General features: G+C 44.3%; 1 protein-coding gene across 18 annotated transcripts in view; it reads right to left on the bottom strand.

Annotated features, from left to right (window-relative positions):
* The window catches only part of GRB10 (growth factor receptor bound protein 10), a 228,294-nt gene that overhangs the window by 187,399 nt on the left and 24,466 nt on the right, over positions 1 to 16,429 (bottom strand). For 2 of the 18 annotated variants that reach the window (XM_053260435.1, XM_053260442.1), the window contains exon 1: positions 6,629 to 6,722. The exons of 13 other annotated variants lie outside the window; for them this stretch is intronic. The gene's annotated coding sequence lies outside the window, so the exon portion shown is untranslated. Of the gene's footprint in view, positions 1 to 1,257; positions 1,281 to 3,764; positions 4,015 to 6,628; positions 6,723 to 16,429 lie in introns of those variants that run through there. 3 more of the 18 variants (XM_053260438.1, XM_053260446.1, XM_053260449.1) reach the window with 2 other exon arrangements.

Here is a 16,429-nt window from a genome sequence, read left to right as displayed (position 1 = left end):
ATTTGGTCCAAATCGGTTAGACATTTCACAAGTTTTCCCACTTGCACCTCAAATGTTCATTCATTTGCCATCTTGAATTGGGATGGATGACATCACAAACTATGCCTATGAGGTGTCCCTATGCACCCCTACAACTGTACCAAATTTGGTCTAAATAGGTTCCCACTTGCATCTCAAACGTTCACGTAAGTGCCAAATTGAACGGGAGTGGATAATATCATTACAGACTATGCCCTTGAGTTGTCCCTATGTGTCCCTACTGCTGCAGTAAATTTGGTTTAAATTGGTTAAGCAGTTCACAGGTTAGCCCACTTGAACCTCAAACACACATGTGTCCACCATAAGAATAGCCCTGCTGGATCTGGCCCAAGGCCCATCTAGTCCAACATCCTGTTTCACAGTGGCCCACCAGATGCTTCTGGATAGCCCACAGGCAAGAGTTATGTGCATGCCCTCTCTCCTGCTGTTGCTCCCCTGCAATTGGTATTGAGAAGCATTGTGCCTCTGAGGCTGGAGATGGCCCACAGCCACCAGACTAGTAGCCACTGATAGACCTGTCCTCCATGAATTTGTATTAAGCCCCTTTTAAAGCCATCCAAGCTGATAGCCATCACCACATCCCATGGCAAAGAATTCCATAGATTATGTGCTGTAGGAAAAAGTACTCCCTCTTGTCAGTCCTACATTTCCCGACCTTCAGTTTCATTGGATGACCTCTGAGTACCAATTGCAGGGGAGTAATGGCAGGAGAGAGGGCACGCCCTCAACTCCTGTCTGTGGCTTCCAGCGGCATCTGGTGGGCCACTGTGCGAAACAGGATGCTAGACTAGATGGGCCTTGGGCCTGATCCAGCAGGGCTGTTCTTATGACCGCTGGTTCTAGTGTTGTGTGTGTGATAGAGAAATTCCTCTGTCCATACTCTCCACTTCATGAATAGTTTTATACACCTCGATCACATCTTTCCTTAGTCACCTCTTTTCCAAGGTAAAGAGCCCCGGATGCTGTAGCCTAGCCTCATAAGGAAGGTACTCCAGGCCCCTGATCATCTTGGTCGCCCTCTTCTGCACCTTTTCCTGTTCTACAATATCCTTAAGATATGGTGACCAAAGCTGTACGCAGTACTCAAGATGTGGTCGCAAAGTTAATAGGGGGATCACATGGACACACACACCCACACACTGCAGGACAATTTCATAAGCTTATTTTCCTTAAGGAAAGTAGCCTAAAAAAGCACAGAATTCAGTGTATGTGCATCACCTTTTGCTAGGCAGCTTTGGTACTGGTTCATTCTCCACACAACACTGCTGCTTTGTCCAATCAGAAACGAATTTCCTCTTTGGCACTAGGCTCCTGACAATGCTCTGGTTCAACTGCTTTTTGTAGAAAGCCATAGTTACTGAAAGAGGGAGGCAGAGAGTGTCTTCAGCTGTTTTAGCCCACACAAGTAAGAGACAAGCAGAAGAGGATGGGTCATAGCGTTAGCATTATGGGTCATAGCATTAGGAGGGTACATACAAAGCTGTCTTCTCCTGGATCAGACCACTGGTCCATCTAGCTCAGAACTGTCTACATGGGCAGCATTGCCTGTGCCAACTTCGCAATGCCTGGACCAATATGAATGAAATTGGGTACAGTTGTAGGGACACATAGGGATACCACAATGGCGTAGTTTGTGAGGTCATCCACCCCAATTCAATGTGGTGGACATTTAAAGCTGAAGTGGATTAACTTGTGAAGATGGTAATCATCAATTAATATTATAGGAAAGTAGACAGATTAGTTCTTACCAGATCTTGTTTTTTGAAATGGAATGAAGCCTGGAAAAGTCAAACATCTTTACCCTCTAACTTGCAGAGTTAAGTGTTCAAACTGTATTCTATATGGTTGCTCAATAAGTAACCCAACTTTCCAAACAGAAAAGTGCTTGACACGTAAATTTAAAAAAGGAAAAATGTTACTTGTCTGTAGATTTCCCCTAATTTGCACTGACTTTTAGTATGGCTTTTTTAAAAGTATAATAAGTGTTGTGTCAATTATTGGCAGCCACCTTTGACGAAATGCAGGATATATACAAAGTTATTTAATTATGGAAGTCAGATGACAACCAATGACAGGTCCAAGCAGAGAGCATACATTAGAAATGTGCAAACCACAGCTCGTGCACTGGTTCGAATATAAACTGGTTAATGATTCAGTGAACCAGTTCGAATTACCCACAAGCCAGTTTGAGTGTGGCAGGGGGCGAGCGGCATGTTTAAAAGTGAGTAGTGCAGGTCCTTACCTGCATGCCCACTACTCCATGGAGCTTCCTGCGGCAGCAGCGCTTCCCCCTCCCAGTGACCCATGTGTAGTGCAAGCACATGGATGACCTGCACTGCTCACTTTTAAAAAAGGTGCTACTTACCACCCTCTGGTGCCACACTTGAATCGCCAAACCAGTTCCTGCGTCAGCAGAACCACGAACAGATTCATATTTGAACCAGTGCATGAACCAGAGTTTGCGCACATCCTTAGCATACACCAAGCTAGGTTATCATTAGGAAGCATGTGAGGAACTGCACTCCCAGCCTTGCTGCAAAGGTGTTTGGACTTGAATCAGAGACATCTTTGTTTTAATCCCCATTTAGCCACAAAGCTTACTACTACTAAGAATATATAAATATTCAAACAGAAGTTCATGAAGCTGTTCTCACAAGCAGCCTAGCCTGGGCAAGGCTGCTCGTGTGGAGTGCTGGGATCCATGCAGATCCCAGCACTCCCACCCAGCCTAACCCCACTCCTAAGCCTGGCTCTTAGCCCAAGTTAAAGGGAGTGAGGTCTCCCTTAACCTGGCTGCACACAGCCAGTTGAGATACAGAGATGGGCGCCTAGAGCGCCCTTCCTACAGAGGATCCCATCAATGCATCATGTTCATGGTGCTGTGCATTGTGGGATAACTAGAGGCTGGGGTGCGTTGTCCCGGCCTCTGGAGCTCCATGCTGTCAAGCACCGTGTGGATCATCTGGGAATGTGGTCCACACTCCCAGCAGCATTTCTTTTATATTCTGCTGGAGGGTGGGGGAAGGAGAGTTGGAGCAGCTTCCCCACCCACATGTGAACGGCCCCATGTTTGGCTAGTTACCCTCTCCCAACTTTACCTCCCTCAGAGTTGTATTTATTTTTAAGAAAAAGAGAGAAAATATATGACTATAACCCAGTATCCCAAGATGGGATAGAGATGCAAATAAATCAATAAATAAATAAGCAAGCAAGCAAGCACACTAACAGATATGCAAGTACATGACAAACACTGCAACAATATGTGCTTATATCACAAGCATCCGTGTCAGATGAAATGTTTGGGTTCTGAGTGCCAGTAGTTTTCATATAGGATTGTTCCATTTTTGTTTTGTCCTTAAACCTGGCATCTGAATATAATCCTAAGCATTAGGAACATAGGAAGCTGCCATATACTGAGTCAGACCTAGCCCAGTCTATCTGAGTCTATCTAGCCCAGTATTGTCTACACAAACTGGCAGTGGGTTCTCCAAGGTTACAGGCAGGAATCTCTCTCAGCCCTATCTTGGAGAAGTCAGGAAGGGAACTTGGAACCTTCTGCTCCTCCTAGAGCAGCTCCATCCCCTGAGGGGAATATCTTCCACTGCTCACACTTCTAGTCCCCCTTTCATATGCAACCAGGGTAGACCCTGCTTAGCTAAGGGGACAAGTCATGCTTGCTACCACAAGGCCAGCTCTCCTCTCCAAGATTATTGCCTTTCACTCACCTGCCTACCACAACTTTGGTCCAGAAATGTGAAGCTGAACGAAACTTCATAGGAGCTCGGACTCTAACAGGTTGCTATATCTGTCATACAAACAATGACTTCTCACACAACATGGACATTCACTCCTCCTTTGGCTGTAATCATTTTTATAACATTACTAGCTCACATCTTACATGCTGGACATTACTACTACTACCACCACCACCACCACCACTCGCACACACATATCACAGTCTTTCAACATTACAGAATTTAAGTTACTTCAAAAGACAAAATGTGATGGAAACATCCAAAATACACATTTCCATTTTCTTATCAGTGCAACATCACAAGCTCTTATCAGGTGGTGGACCAAGTTACTAAACTGGCAAAACTCAGCTCTAGGCTCAGCTACACTGCAGACAAATGTAGACCTGTGAGGAGAGCGACGGATCTAACACTGTCAAACACTTCCAAGCGGTGCCGGATTTAAGCACAAGCTAAGTAAGCTACAGCTTAGGGCCTCACTTTATGAGGGGCTTCTGAATACAGAAAATGTCTAAAAATGCAAGTTTTACATAATTGGTTGTAAAATAAACGAGAAAGGGGAAAAACAGCATTCAAGGGGGTGTGCTTTATTACTGTGAGTTTGAGGTAGTGTTGTTTTAAGAGATAATGTTACATTTAGGAGGGAAACATCCTGGTATGCAGAGGGAGACAGGACAAAGGCCAGGAGACAGAAGACTGTAAGAGTGTTCAGTCTGTTGGTTAAAAACACAGAGGCCTTAACAGTCTGGTGACTGAAACTGTAAATAAAGTGTGTATTAGTTACCATACATACATTTTTGGCAAGCACAACACTGAACTTCCGTGTATCAGGGACACAGCAAGGTTGAAGTGGGCCCTGGGGGAAGAAGTGGGGATGGAGCCCCTCTGTCCCTTGCCTCCTTCTCTCTCCCCCCCACCCCATGTCTTTGCTGCAGAAGACCTAGATAGACTTGAGGGTGGGAAGCATTCTTGGCATGCCCTTTCTCTCACTCCAGTGCAAATAATATCATTCACTCTTCACACTCTGTTTAGGAGCCAGCAGCTTGCCACTGAGTCAGAGAGGTATGAGGGGAAAGCAAAGAATGGGGTATGCAGAATGGGGGGTGCTTCACAGACCCAGGGATATCTCTCCCCATTGCTTTTTTTCAGTTTGGTAATGCTGAACTGTATAACTGCTCTTGTGTTTTTGTACATTGGCATCTCAAAAGATTTAAGAAATCATAAAGCATTTTTAATTAAAGATATTGCTAATGCAAATAGACTTATTGCAAGATAGCTGTTTTGCTTAGATGATAAGTTTTTTATTGCATCTTTGCCACGAATGTATAAAAAAACCCAAACATTTATTATTTCTATTTGTATTATCTTTTATGTTGCTATTTTGTTTTTAATGCTATGGGGCCTCAAGCTTTACATAGCTTAGAGCCTCCACAAGAATCCAAGGATTCTTTGAGAAAAGCCAGAGTTGTCCACTTTTGTACTAGTATAGATTTGCTGTGTAGATCTTTCCTCTGAGATTTTCTGCTCAAGTGTCCTAGATGGAACACATGATGGCACCACAGTTCTCAGCCCTGACAAAGAGACTCAAGGTCTCCTTCTCATGCCTTTTTTTTTAATTAGGCAAGCATTTCTGTAATTTTTTTCAAGTTTTAAAGACACTTGTCCATAATTAGGGTCAAACTGGACAGAATGTTAAAGTTCAGCGAAGTGCTTAACCTTACTTTAAAATAGCATCAACTCAGGGCCCAATCTGGATTGGGATTGCGGCACAGAGGTAAGGAGTGTTTACCTCATGCTGTTCTTTCTTCTGAAGCCCTCAGCCTGGAGGTGCCACTGTAGCAAATGGCACCTCAGGAAATTATAATTATGCCTAATTACCTTATTAGGAAATGGTGAAGGCTGGCAGTTGTAGCAACAGCCTCCAAATTACTAGTGTGTTGTAGTCTTAACATTTATACTTCATAATATAAAATAAATCTTTTTTCCAAGTCAAATGTATATATCATTAAGTGTGCAATGTTAGATACAGACCTTTTGCTCAATTTTTTATATGAAGAATGAAGGACAAGGATGCTATGACAGAGTTTTTAAACAGCACCCAAATTTCATCTGGAAATTATGATCCAGTAACAGCAGGAAACAAGAGTCAAGGCAGTATCTGGATGTGAAGTTCAGTTTGGAAAAAGAAAGTCTGTCATCAAGTCGGTGTCGACTCCTGGCGACCACAGAGCCCTGTGGTTTTTCTTTGGTAGAATACAGAAGGGGTTTACCATTGCCATCTCCTGCACAATATAATATGATGCCTTTCAGCACCTTCCTATATCACTGCTGCCCAATATAGGTGTTTCCCATAGTAGTAGAATGCTGAAACAACTCATCTTCACTATACTGATACTACCTTGCCAATCTAATATAGTGAAACAATAGCTCCAGCGACTGCTTTTAGGAAAGACAGTCATCCCTCGACAACCATGAGGATTCCATTCTGGGAAATCCTCAAGGCTGGCAAATTTGCAATTGGGAAGCAATAGGGAATAATTGAAAACAGAGGATTAGAAGAATCGTGGTTGCGAAGTGACAGAAAAATACAGTAAAAAAAATATAAGAAATCCCCTGACTCCCAAAAATCACCCCCCTGACCCCTGGAAAAGGCCCCCCAAACCCCCAAATTTCAAAAAGAAAAATCACCAAACCACGGATACTCAGGTCGCAGTTGGTGAGACCTGTCACAATTTCAGTCGTGGATACTCAAATACACTATTGGGGAACCCAATCGTGGTGAGGGATGAGGGATGACTGTATTATAATCCATGTTTATAAACAGTTACTGTACTTGCCACCAGCGGGTATGAGCAGAGGCGTAAGAGTTCACTGGTGGCAGAGGGATCTGCTTGACTGGTGGCTTCCCATACTGATTTGTGTGCATGCTAGCATGCACTAGCCACACCCCTTCATATGACACCATACTCAAGGGGGTGTGGCCACTAGTGGCAAGTTGGATGCACGGCCCTTCTGCCTTTTGCACTAGGCACTTCATTCATGCATCACTGGGGTCAGATGTGTTCTTTCTCTGCCCCACTCTGAGCAGAGAAAGAATGAACCTGACCCAACTCCAACGGTGAGTGAACAAAAAGCCCAGTGAAACAAACGTGCCCAGTGCAGGAAGAGTGGGGGTGGACATGCATCTGGCAGCCCCTCTATGGTATGGGGAGGAGCAGGGGACAAGCCTCTGGTGGCACCCAGAAATACCAGGGCTGCAGGGGCTAGAGGACGCTTGTCCACCCATGCTCAATGGTAACCACATGCCTGAGTATGAGTGATCACCAAGAAAATGATGCAGTGAAGTTTCTGTAAAATGAATGCCAAAAATGACTTGCACTGCATATATAGAGCAGATAGCTAATAACATGTTGCAGGCTAGCAGTTTTTGTGGACCTACTGGCAAGGCTGGAGGTATTCCAAAGGTTTTTAAGAATTTGATGATTAATCTGGAAATGTATTCATTAGGCATCTTTTGTATGTTATTTTAATTACAACTGTATAAATGTTTTTGAAAAATATAAGTTTTTTAAAGGAGTTATATTTGATTAATCAACCTTGTAACAGATTAAATCCATATACAAATTCAGCAAAGCCTCTAGAAGTCTTTAAGATACTGATGTGTACCCTAATTCAATAAACCAAAGCTGCTGCTCATTGTTAGAAGAAAAGGCCTTTTCATCAGGGCTGAAAGGCAGGAATCACTGCAAAAGGAGGTGACATGTTCACCTATTATTCGCAATGTACTGCTCTGAATAGACCTCACCGAGTTTGTCCTCAGTGACATCACCATAGTTCTGATTGACTAGTATCACCCACATAATTAATCAAGGAAGCATTGTCCTAACTAAATTAGTTTTGTTTGTCCTCTAATCTCAACATGTAGCCAAACCTGATTGGGTACAAAGCATTGTTATATCCCCTGGTTGGCAACAATCATTCCATGAAGGAGAAAGAATCACTAAGCGAGAGGGAAATAACAGCACTAGAATATCACCAGATGGGGGGATGAACACCACATGGGCTCAAAAAAGAAAGTGAGCATTCACAAAAAGGTAAAAGGGCTTCTTGGAAGATATTTCCCAGTCCCCAAAAGCGAACTATTTATGGTCAAACACAATCACAGGTCAATGTTTTGTTTGACCCTAAACATCTCCAATTTGCTTAAGAACTATCCAATTTCTCCCCCCAAAATTGAGGGAGATATCTATATTATTAATTCTCCTGGGTGTGCCTTGGAATGTGCGTCCCAGCGCCCAGCTGATTGGCTGGGTGGCGGAGGCGCCTGATTGGCTGAGGCGCACCCAGGAGGATTATTTGCCATGGCAGCGGCAGCCATCTGCGGAGGCCAGAGGCAGCAGCAGGCCCAGCCCGGCCACGGAGGCAAGGCCCAGGAGGAGGGAAAGAAAGTGGTGGGGGCAGAAGTGGCACTGGGAAGGAGAGGCGCTGGGCTGACCATGGTTAGGAAGCAGAGACTGGGGCAGAAGGTTGGGGTGGGGAGAGATGCTCTGTGCAAGGTTGGCTAGTATTGGATGGTTTCTTGAGCAAGTCAGAGGTTTAGAAAAATTCAGTCCCTCTCTGCCTGCTCCCCACACCCTTTATTTATGGTTCCTACTGTAGTAAGTGGGACAGTAGGAAAAGACTACTAATCCCAAAGTAGAAAAGGCTAGTAATCTCAATAGGCCAACATAGGAACATAGGAACCTGCCATATACTGAGTCAGACCATAGGTCCATCTCGCTCAGTATTGTCTACACAGACTGGCAGCGGCTTCTCCAAGGTTGCAGGCAGGAACCTCTCTCAGCCCTATCTTGGAGAAGCCAGGGAGGGAACTTAAGAGCCTAGATGCTCTTCCCAGAGCGGCTCAACCCCCTATGGGGAATATCTATAGCACTCACTCTTCTAGTCTCCTTTTCGTATGCAACCAGGGCAGATCCTGCTTAGCTTAGGGGGGCAAGTCATACTTGCTACCACAAGACCAGCTCTCTTTCCTTTGCCTATGGGGAGGAAGCAAAGTTTAAAATTTGTGTGAATTTTAGTGTAAACTGCCCTGAACCACTTGAGAAAGGGTGGTATATAAATCAAATCAAATTTTAAAAGGTCTACTGTTGTGTCTTTTACACAGGGAGGCTGCTAATACAGAGAAGAGCAGCAGCTGCTGTTCCCACTCGCCATCCTGAAGACCATGAAGTAAAGTGTGGGATGGAAGAGGTTCTTAAAGGAGGAGCTGGTGGTGAGTATGTTGCTTGGAAACCTCTGTGAGTGGAGAAGAATCATAGATATTGAAAGAGCTCATCTCTCTTTTAAGTTCTTTTGTACACCCAAAATTCCTGGAGCATTTTACCAGCATCACAAGTTATCCCCCCTTTAATAAGGTACTCTGGTGGTTAAATGCCTATCAGTTTGCAAGAAAAACTGGGCCACACTAAAATGAAGTACTGGTTTCTATAAGCTTAGGGACTCCAGGTATGAAGTATATTCTTTTGTAAGTTAAAAATAAATTGTTCCCCCCACAAACAGCCCAACAAGGATCACCAAGTTTCCAGGGCCTATGAAATGTTGAGGATATCTATTGGGAGGGGGAAGGAACATGGAACAGAGAAGATGCCTCTAATAGCTTATAGAAAAGATCCTGGAGGTAGGGACTAAGGTCAGAGGATGTGCTGGAGGAACATAGTTTGGAGAGTGGAGAAAGACACTCAATTTCCCAAACTATACGAGGAATTTTTGAGGCAGAGGGAAGAAATGACATCTTTTCCCTTTCAGTCTCTCACATTATGCTATTATATGGTGCTTAACTGCTTGGGCTTGGGACCAGCAGTCAGTCCCAAACCTGTGTACTTTACTGCAGATAGTGCTGCCAGGCCACTTTTCCAAGCTGGCTAAAGCCTTAAAAAACAACACTGCCATATCATCAAGTTTGATATTGAAAGACAATGAGGAAAAGCCCAAGGTATGCAGAAATATTAAAGTACATGGGCTTGGTATGATCCTTGGTTTCCAAGAGCCCTAAACTCTGGAGATGGGGGGGGGGTCAAAGTGAACATCTGGGGTAGGGGGGATAGAATCCAAACCCCAAAGAATGTACATATTCAGAAAGGTGGGAGAAATGTCTATGGCATGAGGCATACATCCCTCAATCCTGGTTTTTTCTCACATCAGGAATGATAAACTCTTTTAAAGCCTCTGGCTCCTTTAAAACAAAAGAGCCCTGGGGAGTAGGATTTCTTAGGATTGAAGAAAGAGAGCTTCCTCTGATCCACTTAACTGCTGCCACCCCAGACTAAGTTGTTAGACACTCTACCCTCTTCACAACTGATCCTTAATAGGGAGGTAAAAAACAGGGCTGTGGGAACACAATGCCAGTTGTGCCATCCTGACTCCAACTCCCCACCCCCATCCATTCTTCCATACTGCATAAGGCAGGGCTTGACAAATCCCAGGCACCAGGGAGCCATGGTGCCTAAAAAAATAACCATGGTACCTAGACTACGATATTCAGATGTAGAGCTATTTTAAGAAAATATTTGTCCAAAGCAGCCCTGCTTCTTTTCTGTTACCTGTAAATGGGATAAAGAGAAGGCAATCTATTTAGATGGACATTTAGTATCCATCACTACATCTGGTAATTTTGTCAGAAGTTAATTGCCAGCCCCAAAACTTGGGAGCGAGACTCCTAAATCCAAAGAAAATTGGTCAAGGCCTGGCATAAGGAGGCAGTAATACTTCCCCTTCTGAACGATTTCATTCATGATTGAGGCTAGCTGAGCAGCTCATTTCCTATTCACCTGATGCCAACACTCAGAAATCTGTGCTATAGTGCTACATTGCAAGTGTTCAGAGCTAGATGAGAAGGATGCTACTAATCTAGTCCCAGAGCTCATCAGTCTCACATTATTGCACTGTTGGGGTGGGAAAGTTTCCTTAATTGTTTCTCTCCCTCTACCATGCACCTCTCAGAGGCCCCAACAATTATAGTTGATCGCTACTGACTAATCAGCCGAAGTCCCAATCTACTGTTTAAAAGCATGCAGACCTATTTAGGTTCATAAAGCCATTATATTCAGAACCAAAACCACACCAAGTATATTTGTATACAACAGGGGACACCTATTTATAGGAACAAAAGGCAATATTCTTTGAGCCAAAATATCAGTGAAGTCCCCTTGCAAAAATGTATTCTTCAAGGTTCCAGACCAGCCAAAGCATAACTTGTTTGGAATTCCTGACAAGCAGTGATCAAATATCTTCTCTATTCAGCAGACTTGCATCTGGAGATTCTTTAAATTGTTTGGATTTGGCAAGCTTCTATATGCCAGCTTCCATTCTCATGAAGTCACCGTATAGATGGGAATATTAAGATTACTACTGCTGAGTATTCCAGCCCAGAGAACAATGACCCCTTGCTTCATCCCTCCAGGACCAACACACAAAAAAGTAAAGTGGGAACTCAGGTAATGCTGCACTCATCTCCCTCTTTCCCCACCCCTTCCATTCTAGGAGGTGGGGAATGGCATTTTACATTTTCCAGTCATTCTGGAAAAGGTAAAGCCATTTATTAGGTGCACAGAGGAAGAATCATGGTCCCAAGGTAAAGTACGAACTTTGCCAATAAAAGCTCCTGAGTCAAATCCCTGTCATTTCAAGATCTGAGACCAGCCTGTCCTTAAAATCATGTGGTGGTGCCACAGTAGACAGTACTTGGCTACACAATCACTGACTTGACTCTGCACTAGGCAGCTCCTTATGTCTACAGCCAAGATGCTGCCTAGAATGGCAGCAGACATACAACACAACATAGCTTGGAGTGGCACTATAGAGTTGTGTTTCTCCTACTGATATAGGATCTATATCCAAATACGGATATCAGGATTTGCTAATTTTCATATTTAATGTCATCTGTTGATATTGCAGGAATGGTACATAAACACATACAACTAGACTTTTACAGAAGTGTTCAGAACTTTAGCTTACTGTGGTTTCAGGGCCAGTACAAACGATACTGGTCCCAGAACCTGTGTACCAAGAGCAAGACCACTGGGAAGGCCTTCTGACAAGTTTGTAGCATGTGTTTAGGGGGCATTCAGATGAACAGAGCCCACACACAATTGTGGCATCACGATGTCCATGGAGGATATCCCAGTGGACACCGTTTTGGAGCATGTCCTCTTTATTCACGTGTGCTGGAGCTGGAATTATTTGAACCTTTCCAATGTTGCACCAAATACTCCACTAATCTATCCGCCAGTCATGAGCCATCATCCACAAAATAATTACAAGACCTCCAACACCAAAAGTTCTCCTTTGACTCTGAAGCCCAACGCAGAATGCTGCCAGTGCCCCCTTGGAAAATGTTCCAAACGTCTACTTTAACAAAAAGTTACCCTTTCAAAAAATACTTTAAATCAGGTTAAAAGACACATGCTCAAACTTATTCTGAATTGTTGTTCTTTGCCTATCCAAACTTGCTTTGGGGGGAAAAAAAGGTTTTAAATGGCTCTCCCACCATCCAAGCAATCTTTAGACCCACATTTCTTTTGTTCCAACACTGCTAAAGGACTAAGTGCTCCCAGATGATTAATTTGGCCCAAACTAGTCTGATACAACTGATGCAGCATACAAGCCTCTCTGCCACTGATGTAATAGGAAGCTTTCCCACTACTATACTCCAGCCTCAGACGGCTGTTAAATGGTACACACACAGAGTTCCATGGGTTCAAGGTCTCACCTTCAGTGAGCTAATCTACATGGACAAAGCATTCCCCCCCCCCCCCACATAGTAGGTTCTGGGATATTCTTCCCTGGGTAGTAACCACCCCACACACCTCTCCCCACTCCAGAAGAAAAATCTGGCTTTGGAAAGACCATCTGCCACCAAAGAGGTCCACCGACGTTATTAGCCTAACCTGCCCATGTATATTTGCCTTTTTCTTTTTTTTTTAACATTTTATATCCCACTCTTCCTCCAAGGAGCCCAGAGCAGTGTACTACATACTTAAGTTTCTCCTCACAACAGCCCTGTGAAGTAGGTTAGGCTGAGAGAGAAGTGACTGGCCAAGAGTCACCCAGAAAGTATCATGGCTGAATGGGGATTTGAACTTGGGTCTCCCCAGTCCTAGTCTGGCACTCTTACCACTACACCATGCTGGCTCATTTGTCGACAACAGCCAGGTGTCACCTCACCACGGCGGCTGGAAATTAAAGTGTGGTGCCTGAGCCAGGCAATGGCCAGATGCAACCTGGAGGAGGAATGAGCAAGCTACCCCACAGAGCAGAGGACGGGGGGGGGGGGGAGTGAGTGGTGAGTCTGCTCGCCCCATGGAACAAAGGACAGTCTAGATCCTACATTTTTGTGGTTGACTCCTACAGCCAAAGAAAATCTGTCAAGGTCTGCTTTAGAAAGCGCATATATTGGTCAATAAATTTATTTTTAAGAGTTCGTAATGCCAGAATCTGCCAATATCTCTCAGTGATAAATATTAGGCTCTGGTGTGCCTATGTGTAGCATTTCAAGTTTATGATACTTTAATATGCTTAAGTGTTATTTTACTTGTTGCTACTTATACCTTCCCACCAATTTTGGTTACGAGAAAATCTGGTAGTTTCACATTTTCTGGCAACAGTCACTTCCCTGCCCCCACTCCTCAGGCTTGCCATCTTAAACTCACAGTCAGGCAAGACACCAAGTCTCAAAAATGTTTTTGGCTTCCTCACACAGTGAATAGCCTTTCAAAGGGCAAAGCAAAACTGACAGAGGATGAAGTAATAGTTTGCAGCCTTTTAAAGATTATCTTCAATTTAAATTAGAATGGTATTTTTGGCAGCACCCAAAACTGCACACATCTGAAAAGGCAGGCTGAAGAGCCAATAATTTACTTACAGTTATGACTTTTTGCCAAACCACCTACATTAAAGAGGAACTAATTTCCTGTTTTGTCAGAGTGCCTCAGAATGGGGTCTGGCAACAAACCTACAGAGTCCAAGAATCTGTAGTCAAAGTGAGGTGGCTTGCACCTGCCATTTCTGGAAGTTAACACCATGGAACCAACTCTACATCTAGTTATTTTGCATTTGCAACTAGGCTCTCTCCCCTTCCCTGGCTGAAAGTGCTGCCACTGAATTCACTTCAATGCTCCTAACGCATTCCCCATTGCTACCTTTTGTGAAAAAGTTCATTTCCAAATTCCATTGCAGTGGCAGTCTTGTTAAAGTTCTTTCACACCCTTGAAGTATAGGCAGTACCTTACTACAGTCACCTCTCCAACAGGCTTGTGCTGACCTGTGTCAACCTCTTGCCAGAAAAAAAGCCATTATTTGTCATTTATGGTTCAAAATACAGGGTTAAAAGGAGCTATAGCTTAATACTAGAGCACATGGCTTACATGCAGTAAATCAAAGGTTCAATCCCTTGGCACCTTCAAATAAGGCTGGAAAAAGATTCCTGCCTGAAATCCTGAAGAGCCTGGGTAGCCACTACCAACCAGGGTAGACAAGACTGAGCTAGATGGACCAATGGTCTGACTCAGTATTAAAATAAATAAATCCAACTACTGAGGGAGAAGTGTGACTATCTGGCAACCTACCTAAAGGCAACACGAGTATACACAACAAATCAATGTTCAAAAGGAGAGAGAAAGACTGGCTGAATTTGAGAAGGGAGTTCTAATGAGCAGGACACTGTGTTTGCCTTACAACTTCCAGAGCCTAAACTCCTTTTTAATAGTTGAAGCAGTCAGGTGTGGAAGTGGAGGTGTCAGAGTTGGACCATAGGCAGCTGCTATGGCAAAAAGGAATCAAAAAGCACAAGCCAGGAGCCTGCCAATACTGTACTTGCCTAGGCAGAGTCCCAACCTGAACAGGAAATCTTGTGTCCTTCTTGGTCAGAAGAAGCCAATGGCCAGCCTGGATAGAGTCACTCCAGAGCCCAGGAAATGCTCTGACCTGTATAGCCCTGGTGCCTCACCACATTGGGGGGGGGGGCAGCAGCAGCACACAAATTCATAAATCAATTCCCAGTTTGAACCTCAGCAACTTCCAACAGGAGGGTACTTCCACCCCTCCAAAGCCCAAAGAAGCTGGTGTGTTCTGCCAGACAGCTGAACTGTAGAACAAGTCACATCTCTTTTAAAAAGATGTTAGCCCAAGCTTGTCTGCTTCCTTACTCCCTGCGAGTGCTGTAATGTCAGTCAGTTGATCTTCTGCTTGACCACACTCAAACATTCAATGAAGTCAAGTACAACTTTCAGTAAGCAGCAGCACTAGCAGTCCCTCTAATTTTTTTCATCTCTCTGCAGAATGAATTTTGTTCTGGGCGGCAGTATCAAGGCAGTGTGTGCACACCTGCATTCAAAATGGGGCATTCCTGATTCAACCTGAGCGGGATCTAAAATGAACTGAGCGGACATCCAAAAACTTGTGAATGTGTGCACGCCTTAAAGGGAACAGTGAGCAGCAGCCAACTTTTTTAAAAAGCAAAAAGCAAAACACAGAATTATAGATCGATTTAACAGCAATGGCAGGAGGGAGGGCCCCTTGCTCCCCGGCATCATTTAGAAGCAACACTCCTGCTATTTCCCTAAAGTTATCCCCTTTCCCAGTTAAACCAGATAGCCTGCCTTCTCCTGCTGGCCATGTGATGTAGCTGCAGCCATTTCTGAACAGCAACAGAGACACAGACCTCTGGGGGAAGCATGAAGCAAGCACACAAAAGAACACTTTATCACTGTGGTGCAGTTCTAAGGCTGCCAGCTAGCCAGAATTTTAGTCTTGGCCAGTTGCCAGAATTAGAGAATGCAAAGCCAAAGGGGGCGGGGTGGGGGTGGGCTCCAGCCAGCTAAGCTGGCTGTTTTTCTGTTACATTGTAACACACACATGAAAAGTGCTAGGTGCATTCGAATGATAATAGACATGGGTGAAACCTTTGTGCTATGAAGTGTAAATGCAGTCATGTGCTACTACATACAGCTCCACAACTTGGAAGCCACAGAGTGTGTGTTTGGTAGGGCTGTGCAGTCACGTCAGCCCAGCGGGCATGTCAGACCCAAAATGCCCTCAAACAGGCACTACTGGAATGATTTCAGATCCAGTAGGTGGAACCCCCAACCAAGCTCCCCATTATCATTTCTGAACCCTGCTGGAATTCCAGCTTACCTGTAAGGCCCCTCTCCTTCCCAAAATCAATGTAATGGACATGGTAGTAGTCTCGGTTCTGGGCACTTGTGGCCTGTATGAAACATTGGTAATAAAAGGTCCTGATATCTAGGGCTGAGGGAGTGTTTGGAGTACACCTGGTGAAGCAAATGGCTGTATTTGTCAGTCTGATGTTCAGTGCCTTAGCCTTTTCGCAGACATTGCCCTCCCCAAACTATTGGAGCCAGATCAGATTGGACCCAACAGTTCTCTGACATGGACCAGTCTTTTCACTGGACCACTAGGTCCTATGCCAGAGTCTCTGGGTGCTTTTCCCAGAGTGGCCCCATCCCTCTAAGTAGGACATCTTACACAATCAATATCCAGGTCCACTTTTTAAATGAACACAGGTACAATCATTCACACGAACATGTATACAGATGTCTGTACACGCATACAGTATAATGTCT

Source organism: Hemicordylus capensis, chromosome 6 (assembly GCF_027244095.1).
Source record: "Hemicordylus capensis ecotype Gifberg chromosome 6, rHemCap1.1.pri, whole genome shotgun sequence".
NCBI classification, from domain to species: domain Eukaryota; kingdom Metazoa; phylum Chordata; class Lepidosauria; order Squamata; family Cordylidae; genus Hemicordylus; species Hemicordylus capensis.
Note: the sequence above shows the minus strand (reverse complement) of the source record. Positions and strands in the feature narration are given on the sequence as shown.